The 15,533-nt window shown below is 41.1% G+C and overlaps 1 pseudogene; it reads right to left on the bottom strand.

Annotated features, from left to right (window-relative positions):
• LOC132353967 (carcinoembryonic antigen-related cell adhesion molecule 1-like) overlaps positions 1-15,533 on the bottom strand; it is a 902,477-nt pseudogene that overhangs the window by 587,146 nt on the left and 299,798 nt on the right.

Below are 15,533 nucleotides of genomic sequence, written 5' to 3'. Positions count from 1 at the left end.
TTCAAGAATGTCAAGGCAGAGGTTTAAGTGTCAGAAAGAGTTACTAATGACAGTGACAGAGGACAAACATTTCTTAGTAAATGAACTGATAGTTGGTTTCTTATTCACCACATTTCCATCTAGGTTTTTTTTTTTTTTAATTTATTTATTTATTTTTGGCTGTGTTGGGTCTTCATTTCTGTGTGAGGACTTTCTCCAGTTGTGGCGAGCGGGGGCCACTCTTCATCGCGGTGCGCGGGCCTCTCACTGTCGCGGCCTCTCGTTGCGGAGCACAGGCTCCAGACGTGCAGGCACAGTAGTTGTGGCGCACGGGCTTAGTTGCTCCGCGGTATGTGGGATCTTCCCGGACCAGGGCTCAAACCCGTGTCCCGTGCATCGGCAGGCAGACTCTCAACAACTGCACCACCAGGGAAGTCCTCCATCTAGGTTTTGATGTGATTGTCTTCCAAGGGTTTTAGCATTACTTTCATCAAGACTTCTTAAGTAGAGAAAAGAGGCTGTTTGAAGTAGATTACTTTTGTCAAGTTCTCTATCTCCTTACTCCTTCTCTCTGGCCTGAGATAAAAAGAAAAAAGTTATTTGTTGAAATTTGGTAATTTCATCAAACATATTTATTCAATGACTGACTTGCACACTTTTTCCTAGCGGTAGATTGAAAAATTACTTTTCAAAGTGAAGTTGGTGAGTACATATCAAAATATAGAACGTGCGTCCCTTTGATATAGAAATCATAGAATAGGACCTTATAATTAGGAAATTCAAATAGAAAAGGTGAGTAGTACGTCAATGCTACTAAATTTTGTAAAAGTGAAATATTCAGTAGGAATTTATATTTTGAGATACTTATGTAATAACAGATCTGTTAAAATGATGGCTTAGACTTATGACAGAAGCATGTAACAGTTTAATGTATTTTAGGTACATCACATACTTTAATCAAACATGTATGTGTGTGTGTTAATGCATCCTATCATCTGTAAAGGGATATTCACCCTTATTTACATAAGTGGCAAGATTTTCAGGGATTTTTTCCACATTTAACTTCTATATTTTAAATTTTTCATTGAGCATCAATTTTCCAGTAAAATACTGTTATTTTTATAGTAACATAGGTAGTAAAATAATGTAAAATGTAATATTAAAAATTACTAAGAACATTAATCCCTCACAGTAAGAAATCCTATCATCATGAGGTATATATATATATATATATAGCCAAAATTAAGGAATAGTTCTCTGGAAATCAGTTATAAAAAGAAAAAAATTATATGGTTATTTAAAGATACAGAATGTTAGTCATTGTAACTATATATTTATAAATTAATGCATTTGAAGTTTAGGATAAATCCATGCAGCCCAGAATATTCTGTTTTAATTCCAACAGTAGAAATTTACACTTCCTAGTTCTCCTCGTCAGACTTCCTTACCGGGTGAATGGATGGATAGCCCGGGGTACCGGCTTGTCCTTTCACGTGTTTGGTCTGACTGCGGAAGTAGCTGAGTCATTCCAGACACTATGACACAGAGAACCATTAGCTGTGGGACAAAAGGAATTTACCAAATTTTTTATTTTTTTTTAATTGTTTACAAAGTAACAGTGATTGGGCAAATCCTGAAGATAGAGAGTGGAAATAGGTAAGTTTTAGAGGTAAAATTTATCAACGATTCCCTAAGGAAAAATGTGCATAGGGAAGAAACCTAGAATGATGGGAACAAGTTGTTAAGGAGGAGGTTTGCATACCATTTCCTACTTCTTAGTCATTTCACTGATGTTTAACACTTACTTGGTTAAAGGGCTTTACTCAGCAAAAGATGTATTTAATGTGAGAGGCAGGTTTCCAAGATTGGTTTCCTAGACCACACCTTCACATGTGTATATAAAGTCCATGCTACCTCAAATTGCATTGCATTAGATGTCAGAAATCCTAGGCCTTTCATGTTCTGTTTTGTTTTGTTTGGTAGATATCAGGATAGCCCACCAACTCTCAAGGTAATTTGTAGTTTAGTGAGTTAAGTCAAGGGCTGGAAAACTACCTCCTGTGAGCCCAATCTGGCTCATTGCCTTTAAAGCTTTATTGGAACATAAAAGCTCTTTATTGGCCCATCCATTTATTTACCATCTTTGAATGTTTCCCATTGTGCTGACCATGTTTAGTGGTTGTGATGAGCACTGTGGCCCACAAAACCTAAAATATTTACTTTCTGGCCCTTCAGAGAAAAAGTCTGTTGATCCCTGTGGTAAGCCCAAAAGGTTTGTCTCTGTAAGTGAAAGACCACAAGTAGAGCAGAACTTAGACTTGGTTCAGTGAGGATTCCAGAGAGGTTTCCTTTTTGATTCTCATATCTGCCCTTCTGGTTGACCTTGTTCTTTAGTTTGGTTCAAAGACAGTGGTAGCAACTAGGGACTACCTGTTTCTTTCTTCACATTCAGTGAAAGAGCTGCTCTTCCATTCTTGGTGTTGAGTAGTCCACTACTCACTCCTAGTGCATAGCTTCCTCTAACCTTGACTCCCATCTATGCTAAAGACTAAATCTTTAGCTTTTTATCCAGTTCCATTGGCCTTTGTAGGGCCTTCAGTTTCAACTCCCACTTGATACCATGAGCTCAAAATCTGTTTTTACCTCTGGGGATTTTCTGTCTTAGCTTTGAGCTTGGCTACATAGCAACGCTTTGGGGGACTTGTTATAATCAGCATTTCTTTCTTTCCTTCCTTTTTTTTTTTTTTTTTTTTTTTAAGGGGATCCAAAGTCAAATTCAGTCAGTGGCTGAATGACAACACATTGATTCACAACCTTGTAGATTCTCTTATGTCATAGGGCATCAGTGGGAAGGAGTAGAATCCTGGAAACTTGAGGTGGAAATACATGGGCAGATTCCAACAAAGCTGAGGCCTGTGACCTCTGACCTGTGACCTCTTAGCTGAGCCTCCTGTGCTATTAGAAGGAAGTCTTCCTCTACTCTGAGATAGTTTCCTTGCAGGGGACTGTAGATCCTCAAGACTTGCCTCCACTACCTCTCGTTTTTCTAGACCTAGTAATCAGACTAGAGTCCTTGACATGGGGAAGGGAGCAGGGAAGGGGTGGGTACACACCGGGTATAAAGTATGACCATGAGGAGACACTATATCTGCTAAAATAAGAAATTTTATAATTTATATCAATAGGAGCCTGAGAAATGTGTGATTGTGGATTTTGTAGGTATTGAAGCAGGTGGAAGTAATGTAATATTGGATTAGGCTGGATTTGTTGATACGAGTGCATTCAACACCCATTCCAGACTTAGCATGTTAGCTTGGGTACCTGGGAATGCCTTCAACAGTTTGCTCAAATGACTGAAACCTGCACCCAAAGTTAGCGTATGCTAAAGTCAAAATGTCAGAACTTTCTAAGTACGTTGTAGCAAAATTTCTTGACCTTGGCGTGACTGACGTTTTGAACTGGGTAGCTCTTTGTTGTTGGGAGCTGTCCTGTGCAATGTAAGATGGCCCAGTGCCACATACTCTTCCCTGCCACCCTAGTTGTAACAATAAAAAGTGCCTTGATACCTCCGTGTGCACCAGCCACGTGGGGCTCATTCGTAACACAGCTCCTTAAAGAAAAAAGTCTCAAGACACTGCCACATGTTTCCTGGGAGGGGGGACCAAAGGTTTCCCCAGCTGAGAACCACCGCTGTAGAAGGTTTACAAAGGCATAGGAATGCCAGACCGCTGGAGTGGATTTATCACATAAGATCCGCTTACCCAAACCCCCTATGTGCCCTGGGAGGGCTCAGAGGACACTTCCTTTGCCAGAGGTTTAAGAAACGTATTGGTGAGGGGAGCGTTAGCAGTCTTGGAATGCTCTGTAGCTACTCTTCTCTGCAGGCCAGTAATGAGAGAGGGAAATTATGTCATCATAATGGGCTCCCTAAATTCAGTGAGGCTAATGGGATCGTGGGGCATCATTGGTCAAGTGGAAACACTTCATTGGCAGAGATAAAGTGAGCGTGTTTTTCACAATGAACAGCAAACTGAAAGGGATCATTAGAATGGTTTGATACACAGAGATTTTTTACATTTGCTCATGTGGTATCTCTAGGACTGAAATAAATGGGAAGTCTAATACCCTGCTTGATTTGAATCAGGAGAAAAGCTCTAGGTCTGATTAACATGTCTGACCTGAATCAACATGAGAGTTGTGGTCCCTAAGCCAATTCCATAACATGAGTCAGTTCCCATTTCCAGAGCATCTTGAATGAAGGGCAGGCCGGGTCCCCTTGAGGGAGGATATACCCTGGTATACTACCAATACCATAAATCATCCCTAGACTTCTTCAGCATGACTTCCAGCCACACTTTATGGAGGTTGTGCATTAGGTTAGTGGAAATCACCAGAAGATGAAGGAAGCACTAGACACTGGAGCTGACATTAACTCCTGGACCCCAAAATGGCATTGTGGTCTACTGGTTAGTACAGGAACTTATAAATGACAAATAATGGATGTTTTTGCTTGGGTCCATCCACATGAGCTGGTCTAAATGGATCCCTGAACTCATCCTCTGGTTATTTACTAAGTTCCAGAATGCAGAGTTGCATTTGGAATAACCAACTGGCAGAATCCTCACCTTGGTTCTCTAGCCCATGGTACAAGGGCAATTTTGATAAGAAAGGACAAGTGAACATGATAACTGCCTTGTACATACCAAAACAGAAAACCAAAAGCAGTGTTATATTACTGGAAGGATTGAAGAGATTAGTGCCACTAGCAGTATCCTGAAAGCTGCAGGGGTCATGATTTCCATCATATTCCCATTCACTTCACTCATTTGACCTGTGCAGAAGACAGGTGAATCTTGAAGAATGACATGGGATTACTGTAAACTTAATTAGGAGTTAATGCCATTTGCAGCTCCAGATTTGGCTTTATTGCTAGAGAACACATCTGCTGGCACCTCATATGCAGTTCACCTCACTGAACTGACATGTGCTTTTTTTTCTCTATATCTATTAGCAAATATCATCCATTGAAGTTCAGTTTCATCAGGTAGGGCTATCAACACATTTTTATTGACCCAGCTCCAGGCTACATCACTGTCCAATCTTGTTTCACAGTGTAGTTCAAGAATTGGCAAACTACAATCCATGGGTCAAATCTGGCTGCCACTTGTTTCTGTAAATAAGATTTTATTGAAACAACCATGACCACTCTTATATATTGCCTACGGGTGCTTTCGTGCTAAAATGGCAGAGTTGAGTAGTTGTGACTGAGATTGAGTGGTCTGCAAAGCCTAAACCATTTACTACATGGCTCTTTACCAAAATAATTTTATGGTCCCTGATAATGTCTGTGTTGTCTGTACCTGGTAATGTAGGCAGTGTCTGCGACAGATAGGGATGCTGCATGGAGATCACAACACAGATATTTAGGATTTGGGAACAGAGAGTTATGTCGTCCTCTGCATGTGACATGACTCCTTCTGTGAAAGCAGCTTCTGGTTTTATTGGTGACTAGTTAAAACTAAATACATGGCCATGAGCCAGAAAGTTATGCAATGAAGTCATAAATTTGGGCATACCAGCAGCACTTCATCATCGGGTGGAAGTGATACGTATGAGACTGGGCTCAAAGTCACAAGTGAGTTGCACAAGCAAGTAGCTCAAATTCCCAGAGCTCCAGTTCCTTCTACAGCGACTCCCATCTCGCAGCCCATGCCTTGTGACCTCATGAGAAGTTCTATGTGATCAGGTGAATGAGGAGGAAGATTTGGGTGCTGTTCTCCAAAGGAGATTCCCCAACCCCCAGCTGGGAATTTGATTACATGAGACCACTTCCATCATGGAAGGGACAGCACTTTCTTTTCACTGGAAAAACCAGTTGCTGTAGATATGGAACTGTCTTTCCTCTCCCAGTGCTTCTGATAAAAGTACCATCTGTGGACCTTACACAATGCTTTATTCTCTGTCATTGTATTCCATCCATCATTGCTTGTGACCCGGGAAGTCATCTTACAAAAAACGAATTGTGGCAATTGGGCTTGTGTTCACAGAATTCACTGATCTCGTACCATGCTTCTGCTTAGATATGCCTGGATTCTCAGAATTCCGACAAGCTCTGATTTCTCCTTCCACATTTGTGTAAGGTCTAATTCCTATTTAAAAATTCCCTTATCTCTAAAATCATAGTGACGTGGCTTTCCTAATTGAACCCTGACTGGTATTGAACCCTGTAGTGTAAGTGCCTGACATTAAGCTTTTGATTGCCAAGGCATCCATTTAAAAAGACATCTATTTTTTTCTTTTCTGTTTTTTAATTGAAGTATAGTTGATATACAATGTTGTGTTAGTTTCTGGTGTACAGCAAGGTTATTCAGTTATACATGTATATATCCTTTTTCATATTCTTTTCCATTATAGTTTATTACAAGGTAAATATAGCTCCCTGTGCTATAAAGTAGGACCTTGTTGTTTATTTCTTTTATATATAGTAGTTTGTATCTGTTAATCCCAAACTCTTAATTTATCCCTCCCCCCCTTTCCCCTTTGGTAACTGTAAGTTTGTTTTCTATGTCTGTGAGTCTGTTTCTGTTTTGTAAATAAGCTCATTTGTATCATATTTTTAGAGACCACATATAAGTGATATCTTGTGATATGTCTTTCTCTTTTTGACTTACTCCACTTAATATGATAATCTGTAGGTCCATCCATGTTGCTGCAAATGGCATTATTTCGTTCCTTTTTATGGCTGAGTAGTATTCCATTGTGTATATGTGTATGTGTGTGTGTGTATATATATATCACATCTTTTTTATCCATTCATCTGTCGATGGACATTTAGATTGCTTCCATGTCTTGGCTACTGTAAATAGTGCTGTGAACAATGGGGTGCATGTATCTTTTTGAATTAGAGTTTTCTCTGATATATGCCCAGGAGTGGGATTGCTGGATTGTATGGTGACTCTATTTTTAGGTTTTTTAAGGGACCTCCATACTGTTTTACACAGTGGCTGCACCGATGTACATTCCCACCAACAGTGTAGGAGAGTTGCCCTTTCCTCCACACCCTCTCCAACATTTATTATTTGTAGACTTTTTGATGATGGCCATTCTGACTGGTGTGAGGTGATACCTCATTGTAGTTTTGATTTGCATTTCTCTAATAATTAGTGATGTTGAGCATCTTTTCATGTGCCTATTGGCCATCTGTGTGTCTTCTTTGGAGAAGTGTCTATTTAGGTCTTCTGCCCATGCTTTGATTGGGTTTTTTTTCTTTTTTTCTTTTTTTTTCTTTTTTTTTTGTTATTGAGTTATATGAGCTGTTTGTATATTTTTTTAATTAAGCCCTTTTCGGTTGCATTATTTGCAGATATTTTCTCCCAGTCTGTAGGTTGTATTTTCATTTTGTTTATGGTTTCCTCTTCTGTGCAAAAGCTTATAAGGTTGATTAGGTCCCATTTGTTTATTTTTTTCTTTTATTTCTATTGCCTTGGGAGACTGACCTAAGAGAACATGGCTACGATTTATGAAAAGACATCCATTTTATATAAACATATTGCCGGCTGTATGGCACAGCTCCTAGCAAAGCAACCAGTTAAGGATAACCACTAGTGGATAACCACTAGGCCACCCACACCCATGAAGTTCCCATTTCAGAAGCCCCTGGCAATCTAGATACCTGACCACTTGAGTGAGCCTGCCTCCACTCTCCCACACCCTAATTCCCACTCTTATGCTTCAGGTTAGCCAATAATGAGTGAACCTACGTGAAACCCCACATACCCCACCCCTGAAGCCTAATAAAGGCAGGGCCCCAGGGCCGAGCTCTCTCTACCAAGTAGGAATTCTGAGAATCCAGGCATATCCAGCTATCGAAGTGGAACTTTTAACAGGAACATGGTATAAGATCAGTGACTTCTGCGTGCCTAAAGGCCACACAGCAAGGTAGAAAGTAGAGAGTATCTGTGAGTAATAGATCTTGTTTTTCAAAGTTCTCTAAATTTTTTTTTTAATAAAGGAACTCCTTTATTTTATTTATTTATTTATTTATCTATGGCTGTGCTGGGTCCTCGTTCCCGCGCAAGGGCCCTCTCCAGTTGCGGCAAGCGGGGGCCACTCTTCATCGTGGTGCGCGGGCCTCCCACCATCGCGGCCTCTCCCGCTGCGGAGCACAGGCTCCAGACGCGCAGGCTCAGCAGCCGTGGCCCACGGGCCTAGCCGCTCCACAGCATGCGGGATCCTCCCAGACCAGGGCTTGAACCCGCGCCCCCCGCACCGGCAGGCAGACTCTCAACCACTGCGCCACCAGGGAAGCCCTCTAATGTTTTTTTTTAATTTATTTATTTTATTTATTTTATTTTTGGCTGCATTGGGTCTTCGTTGCTGTGCACGGGCCTTCTCTAGCTGCGGTGAGTGGGGGCTACTCTTTGTTGCGGTGCGCAGGCTTCTCATCGCGGTGGCTTCTCTTGTTGTGGAGCACAGGCTCTAGGCACATGGGCTTCAGTAGTTGTGGTTCGCAGGCTCAGTAGTTGTGGCACATGGGCTTAGTTGCTCTGTGGCATGTGGGATCTTCCTGGACCAGGGTTCGAACCCGTGTCCCCTGCATTGGCAGGCGGATTCTTAACCACTGCACCACCAGGGAAGCCCAATGGTTTCCCTAATGGTTTTTTGCTGAAGTGTGTCTTGTGATAATAATAAGAACCATAAAGGCTGGCCCAGCCACAACACTGGCCCCAGTGGGGGAAATGTCTGTGGGGCTCTGTGTGAGTAATTCGGAGCCCAGGTGAGTGCCTCAGGCATTTGTAGCTAAGAGCATTACCATCAGCAGGCTGTGGCTTGCAGGATCTTAGTTCCCCAACCAGGGATCAAACCCGGGCCTGCTGCAGTGGAAGCACAGAGTCCTAACCACTGGACTGCCAGGGAATGCTCCTGATTTTCATTCTTGGAGGTAAAAATTTCAACATTTTTATCACTAGGTATTATGTGTAATTTTTCTGTAATTTTATTTTAGTTTTAAATGTGATCGTTCTAGGAATTTATAATCATTTCACATATATTTTCAAATTTATCATTATAATATTCCTCAAAATGTTCTCTTAAAATCTTCAGTGATGCTCCCTTTTTAACTTCTGAAATTGGTAATAGTGCCATTTCTGTCTTTTTTTCTTGATCACTGTTACTGGACTTTGTCAATTTTATTGTTTTAGTCACAATGTTCTTTTGGCCCTTTTTTAAAAAATCCACTTATTTTGTTTTCTATTTCATGAATCTCATTTCCCTCCATATACTTAGTGTATTTTTTGTCATTTGTTTATTAAATTCCCGAGGAGGATGTTTTAATTTTCAGATTCAGCTTCTCTTCTGTTTTAGTATATGCTTTTAAAGTTCCACATTTCTTCCTAAATATGTATTGAAAACTCCCATTCTAACTGAGAATTTTGCTTTTCTTCTTGTGGTTCTGTCAATTTTGCTTTTTCAAGTTTGGTTTTACATTATGTGAAACTGTTATTCATGATAATTTGAAACTTATTGTTTCTTTGTATATCTTATAATGCTTTTTCTTCAAGGACTACTTTGTCCAATATTAATATGTTTTTAAATTATAGAAATAATTTGAAGCCTATGATGATGCTCTCTTCCCTAGAGAGAATTTTCATTTGTTTCCGTTAGATGATTGAAGATACTAACAAAAAAGCTTCACTCTAATCCTATTTCAAGTAGTAATTTGGAGTTTGGTTTCAGTCTCCCCCAAAGGCGATCCATTACCCTTTTATCCTTATTCCTATAGGCAGCTCTTTAAGGTTTTACTACGGACTCCTGTTCTCCCTACCCTGACCTCCTCTCAAGCCCCTTGACCATGGCTAAAATGATGCTTAGCTTTCAATAACAGAATGGGTAGGAGCCACCAAGAAAGACAGTAGCAGCGCCAAATTGGACAACTTTGCCAAACTCCGCGCTGGCATTTCTTGTTGTAAGACGTGAGGGGCAGCAATTGCGGGTTTTTTTACGGTGACACAGATGTATATTTTGATAACACCAATTACAGGCTCAGTATTGTAAGGAGCATAGCAGGCCACTGCCGGCTTGTAATGCGGAGAGAACTGAATTAAAGCAATTTTATAACCAAAAAAAAAAAAAAAAAAAAAAATAGCTCTTAAAATTCCTCTACCCTGAGTGTTTCAGGAACCCCCTACAAGAATTCAGTGCCTAGAAGCTCAGGGTACTCGGAATTACTTCCCCTTCAGGGGGCGGGACCGTGGCCGTCGTTTCTCTCGGGCATTCTGGGAAGTGTAGTCTGAGGTCCGTGCAGCCCAGAGCACTTCCGCTTCTGGACGGCAGGGCTAGGGAATTCTGGGAAGTGGTCAACGGGCTCCCTCTCGTGGGAAGGCGGCGCTTTCGCTGTAGTAGGGGTGGGCTGCTGCCCACCTTCCCCTCAGGTGAATGGGTCTTCGATCCCCGGGGCCCCTCCAAGCCCGGGCGGGGAGCCAGCGAGGCCCTGGCCCTCGTCCTCGGGGAGAGTAAGAGAAGCTGCTGCCGGCTGCAGAGTATGGGGTTGGGGGAAGTTTGTGTTCCCCTCCGCTGAGCCTGCCGTTTGGAGAGGCTCGTGCTGCCCTGTGTTGGGGGCAGCCCGAGTCGCTTGTCGCCTGGTTTGAAGGTCTCCCGGCGCTCCAACCGGCTTCCCTCTCCTACCAGCCAGCTCTGCCACTTCCTGGCGGTATAACGTTATGCGAGTTACTTAATCTGTCTTGGCCTCATTATCCTCATCACTAAAGTAGTGTCATTAATCATTGATAAGTCCCTTATCATTTTATACAAATTAACTTCATTAAATGACCGCAACAGCCTTATGAGGTAGGTAAAGCTATTAGGCTTTTTTTCCTTTTTCTTTTTTTTAACAGATAAGGAAACGGAGGTATTGTTTGGGGGAAGTAAAGCACCCGCCTAACACACAAAGTCCTCTCTACACAGTGTCGAAAAGAAAGCAGTCTTATTACTGAATAAGCATTTCCAGAGTACAGTGTTGTAGATAATTTGTGGAAAGAGATTACAGAGAAAAATTTAATACTATTTATACAGTCAAGCAATTACGTGCTAGTCTATTTTTGACTGCTTGGTACATACATTCTCAGGATTAACGGTATCTTGTTTTCCTATAAGAGGAAGTGACTGCCCCCATTTACTGCAAATTCTTTGATGAATTCATCTTAAATTTACTTGGGAATGTTTTGTTAATTGACTTTCTCTGAAGGAATAATAAAATATATCTGATCTCCCCTGCTAGCAGATTTACAACTCACTGAAAGGCACCTTCGTTAAACTCCCACAGTGACTGGGACGCTGGGTTATTTTCTAAGATGTTTACATTCTAAAGGGAAAACCCCCAGGACTTGGAAAAACGCTTCTGCGTTGTAAACTTGGTAAGGGGCTTCCTTAGACTCTAACAAGATTTTCATGCATATGGAAAGGTTAAAGAAAGGATCCAAAAGCACTGGGTTTTTTATGGAGTTGCTCTAAGAAAAAGGACAGGAAAAACAGACCCTTTGGACAAGGAAAAATTCTTTTTTTTAAAAAATTTACTCTTGTGAGTTTATCTTATTTGCCCAAGACTTAATAGGTAGTAAGAGGCAGAACTACCATTTGAACCCGAGGAGTTGAAGCCTCAAATCTAGGTTTTTAATCTCTATGCTGTACTTTTTTTTTTTTTTTTTTAATCATCAGAAATAGTCATGTGAATGGTTTAAAGAAGTCTTTTTTTCTACCAGGTTTGGAAGTGGTTTGGGGCTTTGTAATTTATATCCTCATTATAAAAGGAATGTATGCCCATTATAGAGAGATTAGGAAATACAGAACTGTAAAAAGGAAAGAAATGAAATTACCCATAATCTCAAGGTTTAGAGATAACACTGTTAACATTTTTAATGCATTTTGCATTGGAGCTGTACTACGCATGGTATTTCTTCCTAAATTTTTATTAAGGAAAGGCCCAAGCATACACAAAACAGAGAAAATAGTGTAATGAAACCTGCCCACCACCCCATCAGTCATCTGTAACCCTTGTCAAAGTTTTGCCTATCTAATTGTGTCCATTCCCCTTCTCACACAAAATACTTTTGGGGAGATTGGGAGGAAGAGAAGATGGAATAATTTAAACTAAAAACAAACCCCAGTCAGGTAGTCACTAGAATTTAAAATTCATTAACATAAATTGATTTTTTATGAAGAGCAAAGGAAAGCAACTGTTAACTTCACGGTTTTCATTCCTGGCAGCCAGGAGGATGGTAGTTATGTAGGTAAGAAAGTTTAGGGACATAGAAACATTGAAAGTTGGAGAGGAATAATTATGAATTTGGTTTCTTTATTTTGAAGTTTGACTTGAAACAGTCCAGTCTTCTAAATCTTGGTTTCTGATCTGTTTCTCCCTTTGGCTGTGTGCTACTTTGTTGCAGGGAGAATGTTATATTCTTTAAAGTATACTTAGCACCAAAGACTGGCAGGGAGATGTTCTTCAGTATTTGTGGCTGGTGTAGCTGCCCAATATCCTGAAACAGGCCTGCAGCTCAGTTAGATTTTATTCAAAATTCCTGAAATGGACTTAGGAAACAGTAAAGGAGAACAATATAAACTTTACTGATCCTTTATCTCACTTTCAATGGGTTGCAGAATCTCCTAATTTTTTTCACAGCATTCAAAAGTTGATATACATTAATTATTGACAATATTTTAATGATGTAAAGAAAACTTATTTAGAAACCGACTATCTCTAATTTAAGTGTCCTGTGTTTATCATCTGAGAATATTTGCTAACTGTTGTAGGTGGTCGTGAGTCAGGCAGAGTTTCCAGTGCTTTTACATGTATTTATTACATGTATCTTCCTCATATCAATCCTATTATTATTTCCATTTTACAAATGAAGAAGAAGGGACAGATTTCACAGAGTAAGTGGCAACGAGTATTTTAACCTAGGCAGCCTGAGTCCAAGTCTGTGATCGTGATTATCATACACGGTTTGTATTAGTCTGCAAGACAAGAACTCACAAGAAGTCTTACTGGAGCAGGGAATGTTTAAGCTATGACCTAGAAGTGAATAGAGCAGCAGTATATGACAAGAAGGAACAGCAGATACAAAAAAGTTTTTTGTAGGAGTACAAGCGATTCACCATGGCTGGACATGTAGCATGGAAAGCAGATTTGAAGAGGGAAACAAGCATATGGAAGATTCCTGTTTGTGAGGCTGGCCAAAGTATTTGGACCTTCCCTTAAGGGCACTGGATAGACATGCATGTGAAAAGGATTGAATTTCCATGTTAGGCTACAGCTTTCTGGCATCAGGAAGGAGAAAACATTGATTGAAGTTAAACATTCTGTTCATGTTGATTATACAAGATGTGGTTAGTGTAATGGTTACCTCTTGGGCTCTGGTTGTCAAATGCCAAATTTTGAAACCTGGCCCTAGTACTTACTAATTTAGTAACATGGGCAAATTACTTAACTCTCTCTGCCTCTGGCTCCGTTGTAAACTGTAAAATAGAGGAAATAATAGTATTTACCTAAAAAAAGTCGTGAAGATGAAGTGAGATCCCGGAGTCTAAAGAGTTGGGAGTAGTCCCTGGCACACACTCAGTGCTCCATAAGAGATAGCTGCTAAGAATAACAGAAAAAGGAATATATGCTCAGAAATGAGAAATGCAAAAATATATTGTCATGGATATATAGATAGTTTTAGGTATTCCTCTCTTCTCTCCAGTCTCATTTCTTTGAAACATCAATTCTGTCATACTGTTAATGGAAATAATCAATAATCAACCTATAATAAGAATAGAAGAGAATTTTATTTGAGCCAAACTGAAGACTGTAGCTTGGGAGACAGCCTGTCAGATAGCTCTGAGGAACTGTTCCAAAGAAGCATAGTTTCCAGCACAGTTTTATATCTTGTCAGAACAAAGAACATCAAACATGACAGGAGTATATTCCTTCAAGGTTTCAAAAAAGACATTAGCACTCACATTACGAGTCAGCATGGCCTCAGCTCCAGGGAGCCTTATCATTGAAGGAACGCTAGCATTGACATCCCAGGAAGGGAGGCGTTTTTCTGTCTTCAAAACGGGCATTCTTTACTTCTGGACACTGCACACTTTTTTTTTTTAATTTTTAAAAATAATATATTTTTATTTATTTATTTATTTTTGGCTGCATTGGGTCTTTGTTGCTGTGCACGGGCTTTCTCTAGTTGCGGCGAGCTGGGCCTACTCTACGTTGTGGTGTGCGGGCTTCTCACTGCGGTGGTTTCTCTTGTTGCAGAGCACGGGCTCTAGGCACTCAGGCTTCAGTAGTTGAGGCGTGCGGGCTCAGTAGTTGTGGCTCGCGGGCTTAGTTGCTCCGCGGCATGTGGGATCTTCCCGGACCAGGGCTCAAACCTATGTACCCTGCATTGGCAGGCGGATTCTTAACCACTGGATCACCAGGGAAGTCCTGCACCCTTTTCTTTAATGGTTAAAGCAGATGTATGTTTACTAGGCCACAAAACAGGCTGTTTTACTTAGGGTAAAGTTTAAAGTTAAATTACGTAAAAGCCAGAATGACTTCCCCATACCTCAGTATATGCAAATTTCTTCCATCAATATATTTGAACAAACAACAATCTTTGTAGTGACTATTGTATAAACACCTAATTAACAAAAACGTGTTTGTCTTTCAAATTCAGAAACTCCCTGAGGATTGATTACAATGGCCCTGATTGCATTGAGAAATTGATCACACAGTCCATGCTGAAGCTTGTCTTTTCACTCCATGTGTTGTCCTCAGCAGCCAAGTTCTTAATTTTTTGACTGTTCTGTTAACAATAGTGGAAATCGACAATACAATCTGCCCCTGTTGCATTTTTTGGGTCTTTCACTCATCTAAAAATCGTCTAAAACTGCATTTTAAGCCTATCATTTCCCCTCTCCCCCCTTTTTTTTCCTCTGGTAGAGCGGGTACAGTTCTATTACACTGATCTGTTTCTTACAGTCTTTTAAGATTATGACTCTTCCAATATTTGTTTATCATGTTTTGTTCGTCAGTGAGATAAAGCTAAGCTCTACCGGCGTCAGAGAGCTGCTTCACACGAAGGGGATCCTGGAAGTCGTTGGCCGAGAACTCCCAAGAGTTTGGGGTTGTTTTGTTTTGTTTTAAAGCTCCAACGGGGAGGACACGGCCCTTCCTCCTCTTGGGGCTCTGGGAAGTGTATTCCCCCCCCCCCCCCGGACTCTATCCGGAAACGAGGGGCTACGGCGTGTCTCCGGGGCTTCTGGGAAGTGTAGTTCCGAGCGCTGTGTAGTCAGAGGCACTTCCGCTCCGGGAAAGCGAGGCAGCCACCATTTTTTTCGATCCGGGAGGTGAGTCGGCCCTGCACCCCCAAGACCCCTGCGAGCCTTTTCGGCCTGAGCGTGGGACTAGTCGCTACCTAGCCGGCTGTCTTAGGATGGAGAAGTCGCGGCCGCCGGCGGAGGCTGAGAGGTGGAGGGCGGAAGTGCGCATCCTTCTGTTCTCCTCCCCCGCGTACCAAGCAGAGCTGCTACTT

Source organism: Balaenoptera ricei, chromosome 19 (genome assembly GCF_028023285.1).
Source record: "Balaenoptera ricei isolate mBalRic1 chromosome 19, mBalRic1.hap2, whole genome shotgun sequence".
In the NCBI taxonomy this organism is placed as follows: Eukaryota; Metazoa; Chordata; class Mammalia; order Artiodactyla; family Balaenopteridae; genus Balaenoptera; species Balaenoptera ricei.
The sequence above is the reverse complement of the archived record's forward strand: the minus strand, read 5'-3'. Positions and strand labels throughout refer to the sequence as shown.